The sequence below is a fragment of the Pinus tabuliformis genome, chromosome 6, assembly GCF_031772625.1.
Source record: "Pinus tabuliformis cultivar Carrire ecotype Pingquan chromosome 6, CPIR1, whole genome shotgun sequence".
In the NCBI taxonomy this organism is placed as follows: Eukaryota; Viridiplantae; Streptophyta; class Pinopsida; order Pinales; family Pinaceae; genus Pinus; species Pinus tabuliformis.
Window position 1 is genome coordinate 594,950,148 of NC_142292.1, and position 21,454 is coordinate 594,971,601.

Sequence of the window (21,454 nt, forward strand, 5' to 3'; positions counted from 1 at the left end):
TTTGAGGATGGCAGCTCAGCTAGATCTAGATCTCAGCCATGCACAACAAGAAAGGTTATTGCAGCTGAATGGACTGGACGAGCACCGGATGCAGGCCCTCCTTCACTCAGAAGTGGTTCAAATTCAGAGAAAGGTGTGGCATGACCAACACCTCCATGACAAGCAATTCCAGCTGGGAGATTGGGCCTTGTTGTATGACTCCAGATACAAAGATTTCAAGGGGAAGCTGAGAACCAGATGGCTAGGACCATATGCAGTGGAAAAATTCCATGACAATGGATCTGTTCTTATTCGAACCATTGATGAGGAGGCCATCCCCATGCTTGTCAATGGGCATCGATTGAAGATCTACAAGAAGCCTCTCTCAAGACAAGAATTCATCACAACTATGGAGAAATCAGTGTTGGTCATAGAGAAGGGTTCTGCCTCTGCTTTGGGCATACCCTGAAAGATTTAAAAATAATAATAATAATAATAATAATAATAATAATAAAAATAATAAAGATCCTTGGGTGAAACCTTTCTGAGGCTCCCAAGGCAGGTGGTAGCGGTGAAAACCTCATTGAGGCACCCCTATTGTCTTTCAAGAAAAAAAAAAAAAAGAGATTTGAAAAGATCCTTGAGTGAAAACCTCTCTGAGGCGCTTAAGGCAGATGGCAAGGGTGAAAACCTCATTGAGGCGCCCCTATTATCTTTCAAAAAAAAAAAAAAAAAAAAGAGAAAAAGAAAAAAAAAGAAAAAACAATAAGCAAAAAGATAGGGACAGCAAGTTTATAATGTATGATGGTCGCAGGTGTTCTATGAAGAAGAGGAGGTCTTAATGCAAAGCCAAATATCGTTATCATACTGCCAGGAGACCTCACCAACACCTCCTCCAAGAATACTCATTTCCTCCAAGGTATGTGCAAAATTTCATCATGGCAGACTTTCTACAGGAAGATGCAGACTTTCTACAGGAAGGTGCAGACTTTCTACAGGAAACACAACTTTTCTACAGGAAGTTCTGTGTGTCTACAAGAAACTTCTTGTAGAAGTTCGGGACAGGCCGGAATCCATTTTATGAGGAGATCTAACGACCAAGGGTCGGTTTGGACGCATGCAAGCTACTGTTGTCACCCTTATACATTGTTGTCACCTCTTTCTACCATCCCTGTCGACATGCAACCAAGTTACCTGCACCATCAAAGCATATCATTGAGTTATCAAGAGAAAGAAATTTTTGAGATGAAAAAAAACGCTAAGATGTCATACCATATCCATCTCGGCCATCCATGAGCTTTGTGAGCGTGATCGTGGGGCCATTACCTTCGTCGTGCAGCATGCACCCGAGGAGGAATAAAATGTTACAGGACATCCTGTAGGAGTCCCGCAACAGTTAAGCCCGCTAGAGTGCACACCATATACAAGGAAAACACGGGCACATGCAGCTGAAGCATCCAATCCATCGTCAGCAGCCTATGAATGTGAACCTCCGGTCTTGTGCAAATCAAGCAGCAGCAACCAAATCCACTCATCGTCGTCCAAGAGCCTGAACAATCGTGTTGCGGCCGCACAGGTAAGTGTCTCGACCCTTTCTTCCGATGAATTGCATGAATTTTACTTTGAAAATGTTTGCAAAGTGTGAAATGGATGGGTTGAGCGGTTGTATGGTCAATCGATTGGCCACGTCGACCAGTCAGCTGGTCGAGTTGGATGTGTGAATGGTGGCCGTGGGAAAAAACGGGCAGTGGACACGTGAGAACCGTCCACTCGGGGAGAAACGAATTCTAACGAGAATGGCGGCGGAGGATCTGCGGGGAATGATGCGGCAGTAAGTAAACTTGCAGAAGAATGATGGTGTGACGTCGCCCAACGGTCCGGCAGGGACAGCTCACCCCCGCACCACGGATTCCGCCGATTCAAATCTAATCGGCTAGATTATCAACCTCATGCATTTATCATTCACTGTTTGCGACTCGAGTAATCATCCGGATCCCTCTGCAGTTCGATACTCCGAGTCTTTGGCCATCAAAACGCCTGTGAAGCAACAGCAAGAGCGCAGACCCACTGCAGTATCCCCCGGAAATCGCGCACTGATCCTACAGGAAAGCTGCTCCTACAGGAAAGCTGTTTCTACAGGAAGTCGGGTTCACCACGTCAAAAGGTGGCGGATTAAAAGGTAAGCCTGAACTCTCCATGCAATTGGTTTTTGAAGGTGGCAGAATCGTCGTCTACAGTCTGGTCGAAGAAAAGTTGTTGCAATTGTTGTCTGCCATGCATGAACTGTCGTCCTACAGGATGTCAGTGTAATTAGTTGTGTTAAAGGTTTGCAGGGGGTAAGCTTTGTGAATTATGTGCATGACAGAGGCGTAATCCTACGCTCTATCCCAGTAGACCGAATTTCTTTCCCATTTTCCACCTCCAGCTAACACAGCAGTTTTTCACCATGCCGGGTGGGTTCATCAGAAGGGAGCCCACTGATTCAACGAAATTAAGAGAAAATCCTGAGGTGGTGGAGCTCTTCACACGAGCACAATGGATATCCTTCTGTGACAAATTGTAGGGCTATGATGACGAAGTGGCAGAAGAGTTTTTGCAAGCTCTGAGGCCGAAATCTAAAACGTTGGCCACCGTTACTTTTCAAGGGTCTGAGCCTCAAACTCACCCCACAATTCATTAGCCGAGTTACGGAGCTCCCAATGGGATTACCATGGGATAAATAAGAAAGGAAATTGAGCCAACAAGCTAAGAAAGAATTCTTTCCACCAGAGGAGGAATTCTCAGAAGACAAAAATGGGGTTCGTATAACCAGTTTACTGCCACCATGGAATGAAGTGAGCCTGCAAATTATGAAGTACATCACCTGCGAAGGCTGTTTTAGCATTGTATACGGGTACCAATTTCGGTTACTCAATGAATTACGGCACCAGATGGAGCTACCTGTAGAAAACAAACTCAGTCTCCCTTACTTTCTACTATAGTCTCTGATTGAGTGTGCAACCAAGCTGAAAGAAGGCATACCAGACCAGGTAGCCCACCATGGACTGATCAAACTCCTTGTGGAGGATGCGCTCCACACATACAAGGTTCCTCTCTCATGGGAAGACTTCAGAAATTTGACAAAGGACGGGGACATAAAGATGCTAACCGAAGAACTCGGTTCTTCTAGCAGTGAGGAGAAGGAGTCAGTGGCCGCAGTAAAGAAAGAAAAAGGCCAAAAGACCCCGACCACAGAGCAGAAGAAAAAGCAAGAAAAGAAACAAGAGAAAAAGGATGACAAAGAGAAAGATGACACACCCATCTTGATAGAAAGAGAGAAAAGGTTGCAAGGTAGAGTGGACAAGGCTGAGAAGGTCCACATCAGCAAGAGTGCCTCGACAGTGACCGAAACCAAGTCAAAAATCAAAACTCATGTGGCAAAGCAGACCAAGGCGGCGACACCTGTTTCTACAGGAAAGCTGAAACCGGCTTCTACAGGAAGCCCAAAAATTATTGAAAAAGGGTCTTCTACAGGAAGCCCGAAAATTACTAAAACAGGGTCTTCTACAGGAAGCCCGAAATTGACTAAAACAGGGCCTTCTACAGGAAGCCCTGAAAAAGTGAAACCCAAGGAGAAGAAAGCTGATATTCATGAAAGGGAGGCGGCAGTTGTGCTGGCCGGCCTCAGCACACCTCCTAAGCCAAAGGAGAAGAGGAAGAGGGAGACCCCTCTATACTTTAAAGCTCGAAGAAGCGTGAGAATAAAGACGGGCAAGCCACAGCCTCCGTCCAGCAGCCCGATCATCATTGAAGATGCCCCTACTTCACCGAAGGAAAGGTCCCCCTCGAGGATATCAGTCACCTATGAGAGGGGAAGCCCGAAGAAAACTACGTGGCAAGAAAGAGTAGACCAATTGACTAAAAAAGCTCGGCTACAGGATGCTGAAAATGCTCTACAGGAAACCTTAGCCAAGCTTAAAGAAACTGAGGAAATGGAAGGAGAAGCACCCTTATCACCACCAAGGGAGGGTGAAGTAGAGCCACCAAAGGAAATGGAGAAAGAACATATACCAGAGCCCAACCCTCAGCCAAGTCTGAGTTCATATTACAACTTTTTAGAGGCTGGCAAAATTATACCTCAAAAATTTACTGTGCCACTATTTTTTGCATTAGAGGAAGAAAGAGTCCGTACACACACGTGGATGAAGATAGCCAAGTCAAAGGGTGTGGCGGACATAGGTCCCTTACAGGAGCAGCTCAAGGAGGCCAGAAGTGAATTGTCCATGGCCAAACACGTGGCAAATTGCCAACGTGTGTTTCTACAGGAAGAAAACCAGAAGCTGAGATTGCAGCTACAGGAGCTGAGGGCAGGGACAGGTACATCCTCCAAGGACACCACAGAGGAACAACAAGGTAAAAAGGAACTGAACACCGGTCTTGGGGAGCCAACCACACTTCTACAGGAAGCAGAACAGCAAGCACAAATTGAGGTGCAAGCTCTCAGAGAACAACTGCAGCAGAAAGAAGCACAATTGGCCTGCATGGCCAGCTGGGCCATGGATGCTATCCAATGAAGACAGCCAGCCAAATCCTATGGCTTGTACTTGAAAGACCAATGGCTACAATTTCAGATCAATACATTGGCGCAAAGAGGTATCTCTCAGCTCCAAGACCCGCAACAATTCACTGAAGTTTGCAGTACTAGCTCATCAGAGGATAGGGCCAAATTAGCGGAGTTCTACCTCCATAATCTGACCCTGCCTAATGAAGTTTCATGGGATCCCAATACGGCCTTGGAGATATGCAATTATTGGCATTTGCCTCATGGCTGAACCATGAGGACAAAAGAGCAGCAGAAGCCAAAGCAATCATGAATCGAGAGCTAAACGAGCCATTGCTCATCAGACCAGAACCAGGGGATCTAGTTGCACTAATCTCGGCACACCAACATTTGTCATCTGACCCTCAAGCTTCATTAAGTTATATGGATAAACAGGCCCAAGCCATAGCTCATTTTGAGGACATGGAAAGACTGTTAGGAGACAACGTTGTCCAAGCATGCACACGCATATGGAATACATTGGCACACAGTCTGAAAATCCGAGAGTATCATACCCCAACTCGGATGAGGGAAGCTCTGGTAAGGGTAGCCCTCTATAAGAAATCCATGCAAAACCTCCAGGTCAGCTGGATTGGCCTTAAACTTAGCCCACCACTGTTGCACAGATGATAATGAACAGTGGGAAGAGGTAGACAGAAGGGCTGGGTTTCATATCAGCAAGGAGGACACTACTACAGAGGCTTGGGATGTAAGGGTAGCAGTAAAGGCAATGAATGATGAAGAGTTGGACTAGTTGCTCAAGGATGAGCAAATATTTTAGCTGGGGGGTGATGATGAGCCCCAAATTTTGGTAACAATTTGGGCTCATTTGGCCTACTTACCTTGCTCAACCCTTCATTTTTTATCACTTATGCATCATTTCTTAGTATATTGGTGTTATTTGTAGGAAGAAGGGCAGTCGTTATGCCTATGTGGCTAATACATGATGATTTCAGGTTTTTTTGGCATTAAATGGAGCAAAGACCATGCAAATGGAGACAAGGAGACAACCAAGGTGGCATTGCGGGTTTATAGGGAGGTTGTCCACAGCCTTGAATGACTTCCCTCATGATCTCCACCCCAACTCTGAGCTCCAATAGCTAGCACCACCGAGCTAGAAGGCAGCCAACGGATTCTACAGGAACAACAGTTCACTTTCAATTGGACAGCCAAGCTCCACTAATTGAGGAGGCCAGCTTGGCCCTCATCATGTATAAATATTAAGGTTGTTGCCTTCGATGAGACTCTTGAACTTTTGTTATAGATTTTGGATTACGAGCTGTAGCTCTGTTTTTGCTCTTTGTAAGCCAATTTTGGCATGTTGTTAGACTCATGATCATGATATTTTAATAAAGGCAGTCAAATTTGGATTCGATTCTGAGTTCTTAGGGGAGCTATAGCTCTCAGGTTAGGGCCCAACCTGAGAGCAATAGACCTCCTTTCCTTTGTATTGTTACTTGTCTTTTTTTTTATCATTGCATTTCTTTCCTTTACTTGCACTTGAAAAATACAGTTTGCTAAGTTGACTGTTTCGGTTTGGTTATATAGGTTAGTTTCATGAATGCAGTTGTTTTAGTAGTTCAGAATTAGCATAGGGAGATTGAAGTTGCTTTGAGTTCAAAAAAGGTTGAATGCATGCTCACTTTCACCTCTGTTTGGGGACCGGAAGTGTAGACCGTGCCAACTGCCAAAAACACTGTTTTAACATATGCATGCAAGTATTGATGTAATGTTTTCGATTGGATAATTGTTCATGCGATTATATCTTGAGTAATGACTCTTTGGTTCAGCATCATGCACGAATTCCTTTCAACTTACGTTGCTGTTCTTTGATTCCTCATAAAACAGTTAGAATAGGTTGGTGAACTTTCGTTTGCATGCAAGATAAGGGTGATTTGTTTCATTTACACTGCGCAGCACCACTTCATCGTGTTCTTATCCTTCTGAACCGTGCCTAAGACACCTACTCATCCTCTGTTCAGCTCATTTGCCTTCCAAACCTTCTACTGTCCACGTTGCTAAATCTTTTTGACCTTCCACTACTCTACCCTTCTATCGACCAACCAGCTCTACCCACGCTCTCCCCATCTCATCTCTCTATCCATAGGTCATCTCAAGCTCCTCTTCCATCTTACCCATCCATCCATACAGTGCCTTCACTCCTCCATCACCCAAAACTCCGACTGTAGGACATCCTGTAGAAGTTAGCAGACATCCTGTAGAAATCCCGAGTTTCCTGTAGGATCCCCTGCAGACATCCTATAGAAGCCTACAAACACGGTTGCCGAGCACCGGAACGTTGTGGACTTCTGTGGAATGATGTGAGGGATCCCATGGAACCTCTCAGAGCCCTCCTAACCGTTCCCAAGCCTTCCTTCCCTTCGAACTACCCCTGCACAGTCAATACCGAGTAAGAAGCACAATCATAATAACTCCACCCACTTGAGCAAAAATACAAAAATGTGTTCTCTTCAATGAAAGTAGTTTAAATTCATGCATCTCATCTCACTAGAACTAATGGCATCATTTCTAGAAGTTGCATTCCCACCATTGCATCATAAAGATTAAGCTAGTCAGATTAGGGTTTACTAGGGTTTCCATGTTTGGTTGGCTTTCAGTTCATTCTTGCAAAGTAGGTTAATTTCCTTTGAGATAGCCTTCGTTCATCATTTAAAAAAGCTTCTTCTGAGAACATATAGAAGTTGGCTTGAGCCCTAGCGGACTTGTGCCAGCTGACCAAGTGACAGCTGCGACAAGAGCTAGGACTTGTGCATACAGCACCGTCGCTTCCAAGTTTGTTACGAACTACCGGGTTGATAAAATTAGAGAAGGAAGCCCCAGGAGTTGTAGTATTATTGCTACAATACTGGAGCCCACCACAGTTGCCAATTCCTCAAAATTTCAATGCGACCAAAAGTCCTGCGAAACTTATACCCCAGTATAGGAACCCTTCACAACGGTTCCGATCTGGTGGATCTGAGATATCTGAATGGCGGATCGGATAGCTCTGGGTGGCAGAACAAACTGCTGTTGCTGATCTGATGGATCTAATAGATCAGAATGGTCGACCTGCGAACTCGAGACTGTAGGAATGATGTCTGCTGCTGCTGCACCCCTTTGCACAAGCGGATCTAGAAGAGATGATGTGTGATCCCCTGATAGAAAAGGGAACTATGGTCTTGAGGAGTTTTAGGTGCTACAGATTGCAATATACATAAGGGTCCGGCAGTAGTACTCAGCCCAATGTTTTAGGGCTCTAACTAAGGAGGATCGACCGTACCATTAGCCGTACAACCTGACTACCCTATCGTACGGGTGAGTAATCTCTCCGAGTGCTGTTCTCGGTGTATTGTAGCGGCAAGACGGTCGACGGTTTATCTATGGCGAGGTTTCAAGGGAGCCTAGGGGGCTTCCGATATACCCAGAGGGTACGTGGAAGACAGTCCGTGTGCGGTTCTGTCTAATGCACTACTACTCGAAGGGGTACCCACAAGGGTTACAAGGGAGTCCAACAGATGTGACCACCTCTTGTATTTCCTGCGTACATGCCTCCCCAAATCCGCAGGTTTATGCGCTCAACGACAGATCCCATGGTTTAAAGACGCCGGAACACGTCTCTAGGCAAAAAAAACCTTTTCTAAGAAATGGAGATCCCACCAGCCCTGGAAAGTGCTTTGATACCACTTGTTATGCTCTTAACCTGCAAAACGATACCCAAATACAGAATATGCAAAGAGAATATACCCAAAACACAGAACGACAATGATTTTATTATTCAAAGAGTAATGTTCACTTGCCTCTTCTAGGGGGCAACCTCCAGTAGAGCAGAGCTTGATTACAAAATAAGACATGATGCTCCTCGCAGGGAGTCTCTATCCTTTATATATGACTCATACATGCAATACCACGGATCAATACCGTTGGTTTTATTAATACCATCTATCTAATACTATGACCCATTTGCAACTAACTGTGGTCCCGTCATTAATTGCGGGTTAACCACTTACAATTATTAATATGGGCTTTATTGACGCTTGACTATGACATGATCCCGTTACATAAATAAGGGGGTTATGGTGGGACCCTAACACCTGTTGTTTCATTCTATTCTGTGCCAACACGAGGTTATCCTTTAAGAGTTGGAGGACTTGTTGTTGATGTTCAATGTGATGTTCCACTGCCTGAACCTTAGAATTTTCTCTTAAATATGATGTGATGGATGGTGGTTGATACTCATAAAGTGCCATAAATGTCATTTTTGTTGTTGTATGGAAGGAAGTGTTACACCACCATTCAGCCAGAGGCAACCATTTGACCCATTGTGTCTGTTTATCAGATACAAAGCAATGAAGATATCCTTCCAAACATTTTTTTACTATCTCAGTTTGCCCATCAGATTGAGGATGATAAGATGAGCTATGAGCTAACTGATCACCAAGACAAGAAAATAATTCTGTCCAAAAATTTCCCGTGAAAATTGGATCTCTATCACTTACAATAATCTTTGGGTTTCCATCTAGCTTTTGAATTGTTTCCATAAATGTAGTAGAAACTGTACTGGCTTTAAATGTATGTGATAATGCACAAAAGTGTGCATACTTGGTAAGTCTGTCAACTACCACCATGATGACACTCTTTCCCTCAGACTTGGGTAAACCTGTGATAAAATCCACTGAAACCTCCTCCCAACGTTGGCTTGGAATGGATAAAGGTTGTAATAGACCCGGTGTCTTAATTGTTTCAACTTTATTTTGTTGGCAAACCAAACATTCCACCACAAACTTTTGAATATCTGATTTAAGGTCATCCCAAAAAAATTCCTTTTTAACCCTGTGGTAATTTTTTAAAAATCCTGAGTGCCCTCCTAAGGGAGAAGTGTGAAATTCCATAAGAATCTTTTGTTTTAGCTGGGAATTCTTACAGAGGTTTAAGTGATCTTTGTACCATAACAAATCATTTTGCCAGCTAAATGTATCAAACGTACTGGAATCTTGTTGTAACTTTGAATAAGTGCCCACACTTCTTCGTCATTCTTCCATTCCTCCCTTGCTTCGTTTATCCAATCTAGTTGGATAATAGAAATGGCGCACAACAATGCTTCCACATCCTCATCTTTTCTTGAGAGTGCATCTGCCACCACATATTTCTTCCCTTTTTTGTAGATGATTTCAAAGTCATAACCTAACATCTTTATGACCCACTTTTGTTGCTCTTCAGAGGATAATCTTTGTTCTAAAAAGTATTTAAGGCTATCATGATCCATTTTTACCTTGAAGTGTCTTCCCATTAGGTAGGGTTGCCATCTCTTATGTGCATGGAGTATTGCCAACATTTCCTTCTCATAAATAGCTTTTCTTAAAAGCTTTCCCTTGATTGGACGACTTTCAAAAGCAATGGGTCTTTCATCTTGCATTAGAATAGCACCAATTTGATTTCCTGAAGCATCACATTCCATAATAAAGGTTTTTGTAAAGTTCGGTGTAGCTAAGACTGGTGCTTGGCACATTGCCTCTTTAAGATGTTCAAAGGCCTTTGTTTCTTCCGGAGTCCATGAAAATGCATCTTTCTTCAATAATGTTGTTAGAGGTGCTACTATTCTCCCATAATTCTTAACAAACTTGCAATAATACCCTGTCAACACAAGAAATCCTCGCAGATGCGTTATGGATGTGGGGATTTTCCATTCCTTAATGGCTTTAATTTTGCTAGGGTCTACCTTAACTCCTTCATGAGATACAATATGACCCAAATATTCCACCTCCTAGACTCCAAAGAAACATTTGGATCCTTTTGCATATAATTGTTTCTCCTCCAATAGTTGTAGCAACCTGTCAACATGTTCAACATGATCCTTCCAAGAGTTGTTGTAGATTAGTATATCATCAAAAAATACTAACACAAATTTTCTAAGGAATGGTTTGAAAATTGAATTCATCAAACCTTGAAATGTTGAAGGTGCATTGGTAAGGCCAAAAGGCATAACCAAAAATTCATAATGACCCTCATGAGTTCTAAATGTTGTCTTCGGAATGTCTTCAGTCTTCATTCTGATTTGATGATATCCTGAACGAAGACCCAACTTGGTGAAGTAAATTGATCCATGCAATTCATCCAGTAATTCATCAATGAAAGGAATGGGGAACTTATCTTTAATAGTGAGCTTGTTGACTCCCTATAATATAGACACATGCACCATTATCCATCCTTCTTGTGCACCAATACTACTGGAGTGGAGAAAGAACTTTGAATCAGTTGAATTATACCAGCCTCTAGCATTTCTGCAACGATACGTTCAATTTCACTCTTTTGGACATAGGGATATCTGTACGGCTTGATGTTTGGAGGAACACTTCCTGGAATCAGATCAATAGCATGATCATGATCATGCATAGGTGGGTGACCTTTGGGAGCCTCAAATACCTTGGAATGATTCTCCAGGACTTTTTGGAGATCTGGGGAAATAGATGATTCTGATGTGGAAACATCTAGCGAACATAATTGTGCAATTACACCTCTTTACTCCTTTTTAGAAGCTTTGTCATACCATTAGAGCTAATTGTCTTTCCTGGTTTCCCTGCAATACCCCTTAATTCAACTTCCTTTCATTCCATAGAAACTTTGATGAAAAGTTATTGAAAATTAAAAGCTATTGTACCCAAGGATTGTAGCCATTGGATTCCTAGTACAACATCAGCACCTCCCATTGGAATGGAAAGAATTGGGCTAGTCAATACATATTCTCCCATGGATAGCTTGATATTATGGCACTTTTCAGAGTAGTTTATTGTCCCTCCATTTGCAATCATCACATGACACTATGGTGCTGGATATAGGAAGCAATTCAATTCTTTTCCTACCTTACAATGAATAAAATTGTGGGTGCTTCCTGAATCAATCAACACTATTTCCTTTTTCTTCTTGATTTTTCATTCTATCTTGATGGTTTGAGGAGTGGTAATTCCCGCCAATGCATTACAAGATATGGTCGGGTTTATTTGTTCTTCACCTAGGCTTTGTTCCTGGAGTATATCCTCTTCTTTTGACCTTTCTTGCTCCTTTTCTTCTTCCTCTTCACAATCTATGTAGAATAATTTATTCTCAGCACACTTATGACCTTTAGTGTATTTGCTATCACAACTGTAACAAAGCCCTTTTTGTCTTTTTTCTTCCAATTGTTGTGGTGTCAACCTTATAGGTTGTGGAAGACTAGGGGAAACAACACTTTCGTCTTTATAGTTGTGAGTGTTATGCTTCCTGGTTGCCATAATTTTGCTTTCCATTTTTCTTGCTAACCTGAATGCCTTCTCTAATGAATCAGGTTCCCAAAGGCGAACATCATGTTGGATATTATCCTTTAAAGACCCTATGAACACATCAATCCTATGCTCCTCTGGAATATCTTTTACCCTTATGTTCAATTTTTGGAATTCCTCAATGTGCTCCATTATTGAACCCTTTTGTTTGAGACTTATCAATTGGCTAAAAAAAGTGTTGCTTTTTGTATCCTCATAATGCACTATCAATTCTAAGGTAAAAATTGCCCAAGTGATAAATTGTTTACAAGAGCAAATCCATTGATACCATACAAACTGATTTGGTTCCAAATATAAAGTTTCCATACGTACCTTTTGTGTGTTTTTCACATTATTGAGATTGAAGAATTGCTCCATCTATAATATCCATGTGGCAGGATCCTTGCCATCAAACTTCCTCATATCGATTTTTGGAATAGGGTGGGTCTTCGATCCAACATTAGAGTCTATGGAATCATCATTAACATTGCTTTTGTTCACATCATGAGTTTCCTTTACAACCTTTTCACCATTAGTAAGTATTTCTTGTAGAAAATTTGTCAAAACTGTCTTAAAATCTGCCATGTCTGTCTTCAAATCTATCTTCAAATCTGCCATGTCTCTCTTCAAATCTATCTTCGAATCATCCATATTAGCTTCCATGCCCTTTATCTTAGATTCCATGCCATTTATCTTAGATTCCACGCCATTTATCTTAGCTTCTGTTAGCTTTTGTGAGTGTGACATTTGTTGCACTTGTTCTTGTAATTTTGATATATCATGTAGCATTTCTTCCTCTTGTTCATGAGTCATGCTAGATCTTTTAGGTTCCTTACTAGGTGATTGCATTTTCTTTCCTCAGGGCATCAGTTACCGTTAATAATGCTTTACTATGCCCTTTGAATTCCTTCAAACCAAGCTTACAAAAAAAGTTAAAAAAAAACTACACACCTTTTTTCACTTTGTAGAAGCCTGATATTGAATCTGATGTATCTCTGTAAATTCAGATCCTCCAGTTCTGAAATTGAAATCTATAGTAGCCTTCTGTGTGCTCTTTTTAATGCCACAAGTCTGACCCAAATTGGATTATCGAAGGAAGAGTTATGCGAAATCTCCCACAGTGACTTGATTATAGACTAGTTCAGTAGAGCGAACTTGTATGACATACCACGAGTCACAGTTTCAACCTTTGGATCTGAAAAATGCATACAAGAAACTACAGTCTGTCTTATTTCTATACCTTCTTATGAAATTTTAATCTGATCCCCAGAGAGAAAGTTATGACGATTTTCCCCAGGTCACCTCTTTGGAATGTAATTCAAGAGTCTGCAAAAAGACCAAATTCCTCAGATCATATCTCCACAAATATAGCGCGAAAAGCTCTGAAATTCAGACCCGAGGTTTAGCGCGATTTCTTCTCAAATGGGTTTTTTTTGAAACTTCTGAAATGTCGCAAAAAAAAGTTATAGTAAAAATGCCACGATGCCCTGTTTAGAGCATCAAAACCCTAGAATCCAAAGCTCTGATACCAAATGTTATGAAACCAGCTCAAGAAAATATAGAAAAGATAGATCAACGCCTTAGAATTCAGCCTCTTTGAGGGGGAAACCTCCTTTACATTACATAAATGAACAATTCTTGGATGATCAAATGACAAAACCTCCTTTCTATATATAGGAGTCTAAGGAGTCACAATATAATCTAGTCGACCTAACAATAATAATATAAAGCCACAAAAATAACAATAGAGGGATTCTATGGGGCACAGTAATAACAATATGGGGGCAATAGGGGCACAACAATATTAATAAGGGGTATAACTACAATAGTAATGGGGTAATCACTAGTATTATAGGGACCTAACAGTATGCCCTTCTATGAATGATAAGAGTGAATGGGCAGAATTCGTATGTACTATGCTTTGTTAATAATTCCAGTCATCTATATCTTTCTGTCTTATGTTTTGTAGAATTCGTCCTTGCAATGCTCTTATAAGTATGTTGTTACCCTCATATTCTGAATTTCATCTCATCAATTTAAAATCTTAAAGTATCTCAGTTACCCTACCTCTATGAGTTTTTTGGTTTCTTTTCTTTTTAATCTGAATATTTAACTCGATGCCCAATAGAATTCTATCACATCCTACCACATTTTCAAGCCTTGTTACACTAGATCTAGTCATTTTTTTAAGTACATAACCATACATAGTTGACTGAGTTATAGAAGAGACCCCCCTTCAAATTCAAAGGGCTAGCTTTAAGTTCAAAAGAATGGTTACTGTTTACGTTAGATTTTGTCCCCACAACTATGGTTTTCTCTAAGTGATAGCATGGAAAAGCAGATTCAATGTGAGTTTAAGCTCTGATTTCCTCCTAGTACAAGTGTGAAGGACCCAACTTGAACGAAATCTTTAGACACCTAATATGGATGACATGTTGTGGATTTTTATTAGTAGTCTATGTTTTGATTTTATGGTATTTTATGTTCAATTGTTGTTTCTTGCTTTCTATGGAAACTTAGTATTATCATATATTAGCCAACAAATATGGTTTCAAGTGTGGGAAAGTGAGGTTGGTATACTTTTTCTAAATGATTATCAATGATGTAATATGAATTTTGAAGGTAATACCATTGTTGGCTTATATGGGCTTGACCCAGGTTCGGAAGAGTTATTTAGCCAAACAAATCCCGTAGCTACCAGCCCTTTCGGCAACAGCTCGCAGAGCGCGGACTGAGGTCTCACTCGAGGTAGCAGGGGAGGGTGCTAGAACCAGGTTTCTGCACCCTTGGGATGTCTTGATGTAGTCTGGAGGTTTCACACACCGTTCCATGGCTTCGCGCCACTCTGCTTCATGCAGATCCAGACCCAAAATACTCTGTAATACTTAGTAATGCACTACTTATAGATTCAATCTAATTTTTAGGGTCTTTAAGCAAACATTTATTAGAATTATCCAGTTCGCGCACTTAGAATAGATACAGATTCACATATATTCATATCATAAGCATACGCACATAGAACAACTAGTTACATTAACCATACATTAGCCAGATCCCCAGTAATTCAATTTTAATACAGAATTTTAGAATCAACTTATCTTTATTCAATTTCTTCACCAATACATCCAGATCCATCCTACACACTCAGCTGCAGGGGTCCGCACACACAGCTGCAGACTCTTCCAGGCCTGTGCGCACATAGATGGAGAGCCTTTATCTACTACCCAGTACCCTCGACTCGGACTTATAGATGCTTCAAGACTTTTCTTCTCAAAAATCAATTACATACCAGATCCAAGATTACATATCAAAAAACTAGCTCCCACTAACCATAGAGCCTTGCTCTATTTATACATTTCCATGGTCCACGAACCATGGGTGGGCTGACTCATCTTACATTCCTTTACATCATCTTTGGGTGGACAACCCTTTGACTTGACCTATTATAATTCGTACTCCACGCATTCTGTGGAGTCTTTACCCTATCTCTATCTAAAATTTCAGGCTTTGTGCCCCATGACCATTACACGGGACTTCTGCTACCCAACAATCCCCCAACACAATCATTGTGACTCGTCCTGAGTCACTCAATTGGTGCGGGAATCTTCGTGTGGAGGTTGATCATTAACTTCTGTGCGTCGCGTGTTCCTTCAACAAATTCTCTTGCGAGCCTCTGTACCTATTCCAAGTGAGTTGCTAATGCATCCCTATCACTTGCGATTGCTTGCTTGGTATCACATACTGCTTGAATATGTGCTAAATTTCCTTCAATAGTTGTACAAACGCTAAACGCTTCATTGAGCTAGGGGTGGACACATTCTTGTAATGCTTCCTATTGCCGCACCGCGTCAACTTGGGCCTTGAGAGCCTGGGCCTCCATTTTGGCCAACCGTTATGTGATAGCAATCGTCTGTGCAACCCCTCAAGAGCTGTCCTAGGCCTACTATAACTTGTGCACCTTAGCTTCCACTTGATGTATGGTTGGGTTCTCCTAGAGGGATGTGAGCATAACGAGAGACTAATCTAGTAGTCCTAAGCATTCGCGGATAATGCTCCTCATTGCTTCCAATCCAGCTTCAATTTCACTACAGTTCCATTCTTGTTCTGCCAGAGGTGTGGGTGGCTGTGCCTTAAGGTGGAGCTCTGCAATTTGTAAAGTTAGTTCCCCCTGGGCTCTTGCGGCCTCCTCTTGGGCCGTACGAAATCTGGCTACCATGTGCTGAATCTTGGTAGTTGTTGGGAGGTCTCCGAGGATGGCGGCTCCAGTACCGTGCTACATGCCTCCATCATAGATTGTTCTACTTCCCGGTAGCATGCGACCAAGTCATCGTGCTGGAGAGTGACCTATTCTAACTTTTCCTTCTGCTCTATCAAGATGTGGAAGGAGCGACCTTCCCTAGCACGAAGCTTATTAGCTACCCCTTCTTGCAGTTGGTATTGTATTTCCTGTCACACGGAATGAGTCGATCTTGAGGACAAGATAGACCTTCCTAGAATCTAAAGAAGACCTAATGACAAGCAAGCCAATCACAAACTATCTTTCTCTAAATATGCATTTATAAACAAAGGCAAACAAGTGTTTTAGGCCTACCTTGGGTCCAATGCAAGTTTGTGGAAGCCTCGCTCCTTTGATCCAAGTGAGCTCCCTTGTCGCGAATCTGCAAACACAAACAAGCAAATAAATTAAATAGCACCTGAAAAGCCAATATCATAAAACATATTTAACATGAAAGTCAAGGAATCCATGAAACAAATGACATAAGACAATTTGTTGAGAAAAATGAATCTGATTGTATTAATTCAAATCAAAGAAGAACTTTACAAACTGTGCCTTGACACTGTACAAGCTCCTCCCAGGGTCCAGCAAGAAGTCTCCTCTACTTTGACAAGTTTCACTCTCTTCCCAATGAATCCAAAAAGGTATGTGATCTCTCCTCCCAAACTTAACTAGGAAGTCTTAATTCCACCAACATTTACCCTTAAAAATGTTCAGCTTCTAACCTCCCTAGCAACCAACCCAATACCTTAATTTATAGTGCAATGGAGGGAAGTTACTAGGTCCTCCTTCAAAGGGATAAAGCCCTCCTTCAAAGGGATAGCTCCTCTCATCAAGGGATTATCTCCTTCTACTTTGGGATGCATGAACCACCTAGGAGTGGCCAATCCACGTCAAAATTCCTTCTAGAATCATCTAGAATTAACCCAAAGTGAGTTTTTTAGAATAAACTTGAGCCTTTTCGACTTTCACAGGGGTCCGCACCCACACCTTTAGGGACAGAGTGGGCAGGTCCGCAGTTTTTGTAAACAGGAGGTGCGGGACTGCAGGCAACAGTGAGAGAAAGTGCGGAACCAGAGCTTTGTTGATTTTCAATGTCTTTCTCTCATTTTCAAAGCTTGACTTGAAGAGCTGAGGTCTGAGACTTGCTTAGGAGGACAGTACAAGTGATGATAGACCCATACTAACTGCAAATAATCATGGTGACGATATTTTTGTGTAACAGATTGCCCCCTAAAGTGCAAAGTCTGTAGTAGATGAGGATTCCATTTATCATTTAGGAAGAGTGAAGCACTTTATCATTTTGGGGATCATCTTGTGGAGAGCCCGGTTGGAACCTGTAAAAACATTCAATGCAAGATATATATATGAGATCATATCATCGCTCAGGTAGGCATTCCCATACTCAGATCAAAATTGACTTAGAAAACTAACTACTCGTCTAATACAGGAATGATCTTGTAATACATCACAAGTATAGACTCATGTGGACACAGCATGGACGCAACCATCTGTTTATGAATAGTCCATCATATAATGAATACAAAATTCCTCGCAGGCTGGATTGTGGAAACTAGATCCAGGGTCTTCATTTCTACTTCCTGAAATAGTACGAATCTATCCATGCGAATGAATGTGTTGAAGTCGAACATCGTAGAAACCACTTGATTACCAGTAAATGATGTAAACTGTTAACAAGTGTGAGAGAAACCACCAGTGATGTCAATGGCTCTCAAAGTACCCAGTACAATCCATGAGATGTGAATAAATGTGTTGATGTCGAACATGTCACGGAATCCTTTGATCGAAGGTCAATGATGCAACCTGTCGTCAAAGGCGAGAAACCTGCCATTGAGGCATGCAGATCCCAAGGTACTAACGATTTCTAGATCATCTTTCTAGATAATGAGCTAAAGTCGGTAGAAAGCGATCCATCGTAGGCAAGCCCACAACACGAAATCATAGATCAAGTTGAAGAAATTTAGTTGCAAGGACTGACTCACGGATGGTCAAGATGGATGACAGATATTTTGCAGATGAATGGCTTATTGGCAGTGACCTCTTGAACACATAATGACACAACATATGGCTTGGTGACAATTGACCCAAAGTTAATACCCAGAAACTAGCTAAAGACTTTCAATGTGGTTTGATCAACTGTTAGGCAAAGGATTTCCCATCCCAGGTGAATAAAAGTGTCGTGTTCAAGAGTGGTTACAAAGTATGACAAACAGGCTCATTTTTCTCTCCTTTCCCCCACCATTTCTGGCAAGTACCTCTTTATTTTTGACAAGCTTGAGGAGGATAACATTTGCTTGATTATAAGCTCATCCTTTGGATGAGTCCAACTTAGTTTAAATTCGAACCCTAAGAAGGAGTGGTTCGTTCCTGTTTGTAATTGAACAGGTCCTTTACTGTGAAATTTTAACGAGCCCAGTATAGGAGAAACTCAGCGTTTTTCAATTTTAGAGAGTCTGAAAAAACTTAAGAAGACTCCAGGGTTGACCTTTTTCGTAAATTTGTGTCTCCCAAGCTCGAAAAAGTATAAAATAATACTTGAGAGAACCACTTGATCTTTATGACCAAGGAGTACTTTTCGTAATTAGTGCCCTTAATCTGAAAAAGTAAAAAAGCGATCAACAACACGTCGTTTTATAACCAATATCGAATTTTGAAACGACAAAAACACATCAATCTTTTCATGTTTTTACGGTCAGAAAAGAGCTATAAGTGGACCGTCTTTTTAGTTCCATTTTAACGAATTTAAAAGAAAAACTTGACGATCTTTTCATGTTTTAGGAGTCATAAAAGAGCTTAAAGGTGACTCTAAATGTTTTTTCGTCGAAAATGATAGATTTTGCCTAAAAAATCCGTTATCCTGAACAAAAATGCAAACATGACTCATACCTGTTTGAAATGGATAAAAATGCTACAAAAATTACCTTTCCAAAGTGAAACATAAACAAATTTGCAATTTATTTACTCAAAAAACTTAATAAAAGGGCTTCTGTCAATTCATTTTTACCGTTTGAGATTTGGGTGAGAAAATAGTGCTTTTGTTCAGAAAACTTCCCGTGAAGATTTTGGAAAATACAACCGTCGGAATCGAACGCCGTCTTCTCTGGGTAATCCACATCATCCTACTCTTCATTTTTAACCGTTTCATTTTTTGTTTTAGGTTTTTATTTCATTTTTGGGAGGGTTTTTAGGCTTAAAACCCGTGCGTGGGGGCCCACAGGTGTAACACTGACAGCCCGCGAACCCTGACTTTTTCTCAATGTGGAAAAAGTCAGGGGTCCGCACCTTCCATGTAGGCAAGGTGTGGACCCAGGCACTGTGTTTAACCCAGAGGGTGCGGTCCCTGCAGCAAGGGTTTTGAACCCAAAAATTCTCAAATTTGACCCAAACAAATTAATTTCTAGCATTCTAATTTGTCTTTTTATTGGATGCAGAGAGTACATCATGCTAGATTGGCGTGAACGAGAGCATGAGGACGTGGATCTAGCCGCGTTGAATCACCAACCTTTGATCGATAACCTCCGGCTAGAGTTCTGCAATAGCTAGGCTAGAGATAAAGGGATAGACATTAAAACCATATCCCTTCCTGAACTCATGGTGATTACGTTTACTGTCACCAGACTTTGTGGGAGTGTCGCATTACATATTGCCACTGGATCCCAGATGCGGATGGCAGTTGACTACTTTCGAGGCACCATCTTCAACTGATGCGATGCTGTGTTGGCCAATGTAAAAGGCCAACTGACCAGAGCCAAAAATGGACAACTGAAGACCTTTTGTTATGAGGCTTTGGTTGTGAGTTTTGGTCTGGAGAGGGTTCCCATGTTGATCCCGCAACACCTTACTGTTGGAGTTGGGCTTCCTCGAGAGCCCAAACTGATGTGATGGGTCGCAGTTATGGCCCGTCATCTGGACGAGGTGACAGAGGTTGTTCGATTCAAACCTGAGTATTTCCAATGGTTGGAAAACCAGGTTTTTTCTATTCAGGACTTTCCTTACGCTGGGGTAGATTTTTGTGGTGACCCAGACATGGCTCTTCCACCAGGAGAGTAATGGGATGACTCAGGTAAAATCATTTTCAACATTTTCCTATTTTAATTTTTTTTATTATTTTTCTATCGTCCCAAAACTGATAGTAAAAGTTTCAAATGCAGATGTGGGTCCATAGCGACCAGCCCCTCTCCGGCCTTGCAAGAGGAAACAACCAGTTGCAGCTGCGCCAGCCCCACAGGATGAATCAGTAGAGTTTTGGCCGAGTTAGAGAGTCATCTAGAGCGCTTGACAGGAGACATTCCGGAGACCACCATAGATGACATTCCTCATCGACTTCAACGCTATGTGATTAGAGTCCCAGGACCTTTTAGGAGGTTCCTTTCTAAGGTGGTCTGTGCAGTGGTTTCTTATCGAGATCATCATCAGTTATAGGATGATCGCCTACTATGGGCACATATGACATTTTTGCTTTTTGTACTTATCATTTTTGCCGATAATACGGTGTTTTTCAACCAATGGTCGAGGACGATGTATTTTTTGACACACTCCTATATATATATATATATATATATATATATATATATATATATCACTATTACCGGCTTATCTTGTAAATCATGTTATGGAATGGTTTTAAATTTACATGTATGATTATTGCAAATGTCTACTTAACATTCGAGAAGCAATTGCATCTGCTAATGTATTTAAAGATCTTGGAATATGCTGATACTCAATATAATCAAATTCACATTCCAAGAGACGCACTCTCAAAAATAATCTCAATGACACTGGATTTCTAATGGCATACACTCTATTAAGCTGTAATACAACGAGTTCAGAATCTAACCTCACTATCAAACTCCGAATCCCAAATGAAATAGATTCAGATAATAACTCAATCACTGCACTATAATCGGCAATGTTGTTCGTTGTTTGACCGAGGCTTACCCCATGCATAGATACCAACTCATCAGAGGGTGAATAGATAACCCAAGCTGTGGAAGAAATGTTCCGTGTATTACGACAAGCACCATCAGCAAAACCAATGTATGTTTGGAGAGGCATCGACATCTGCAATATCAAGAGTAAAACCAAGATAATTAGGAATAATGACGAAAAAACACTCTCTAAGCTAAGCACACTTTTTAAACTAAAACACACCAGCTAGAAAGAAAAACTATCCTAACTAAAGATTCTCCATACCCATTCTTTAAGCATAATACCTCTTCAGGTAAAGACCATTTCTGGGTTTACCTGAAGAGTCCCCGTCAAAGTCTACCAATACATAGTCCCCTTTTGCTAGCTTTCACTTGACAA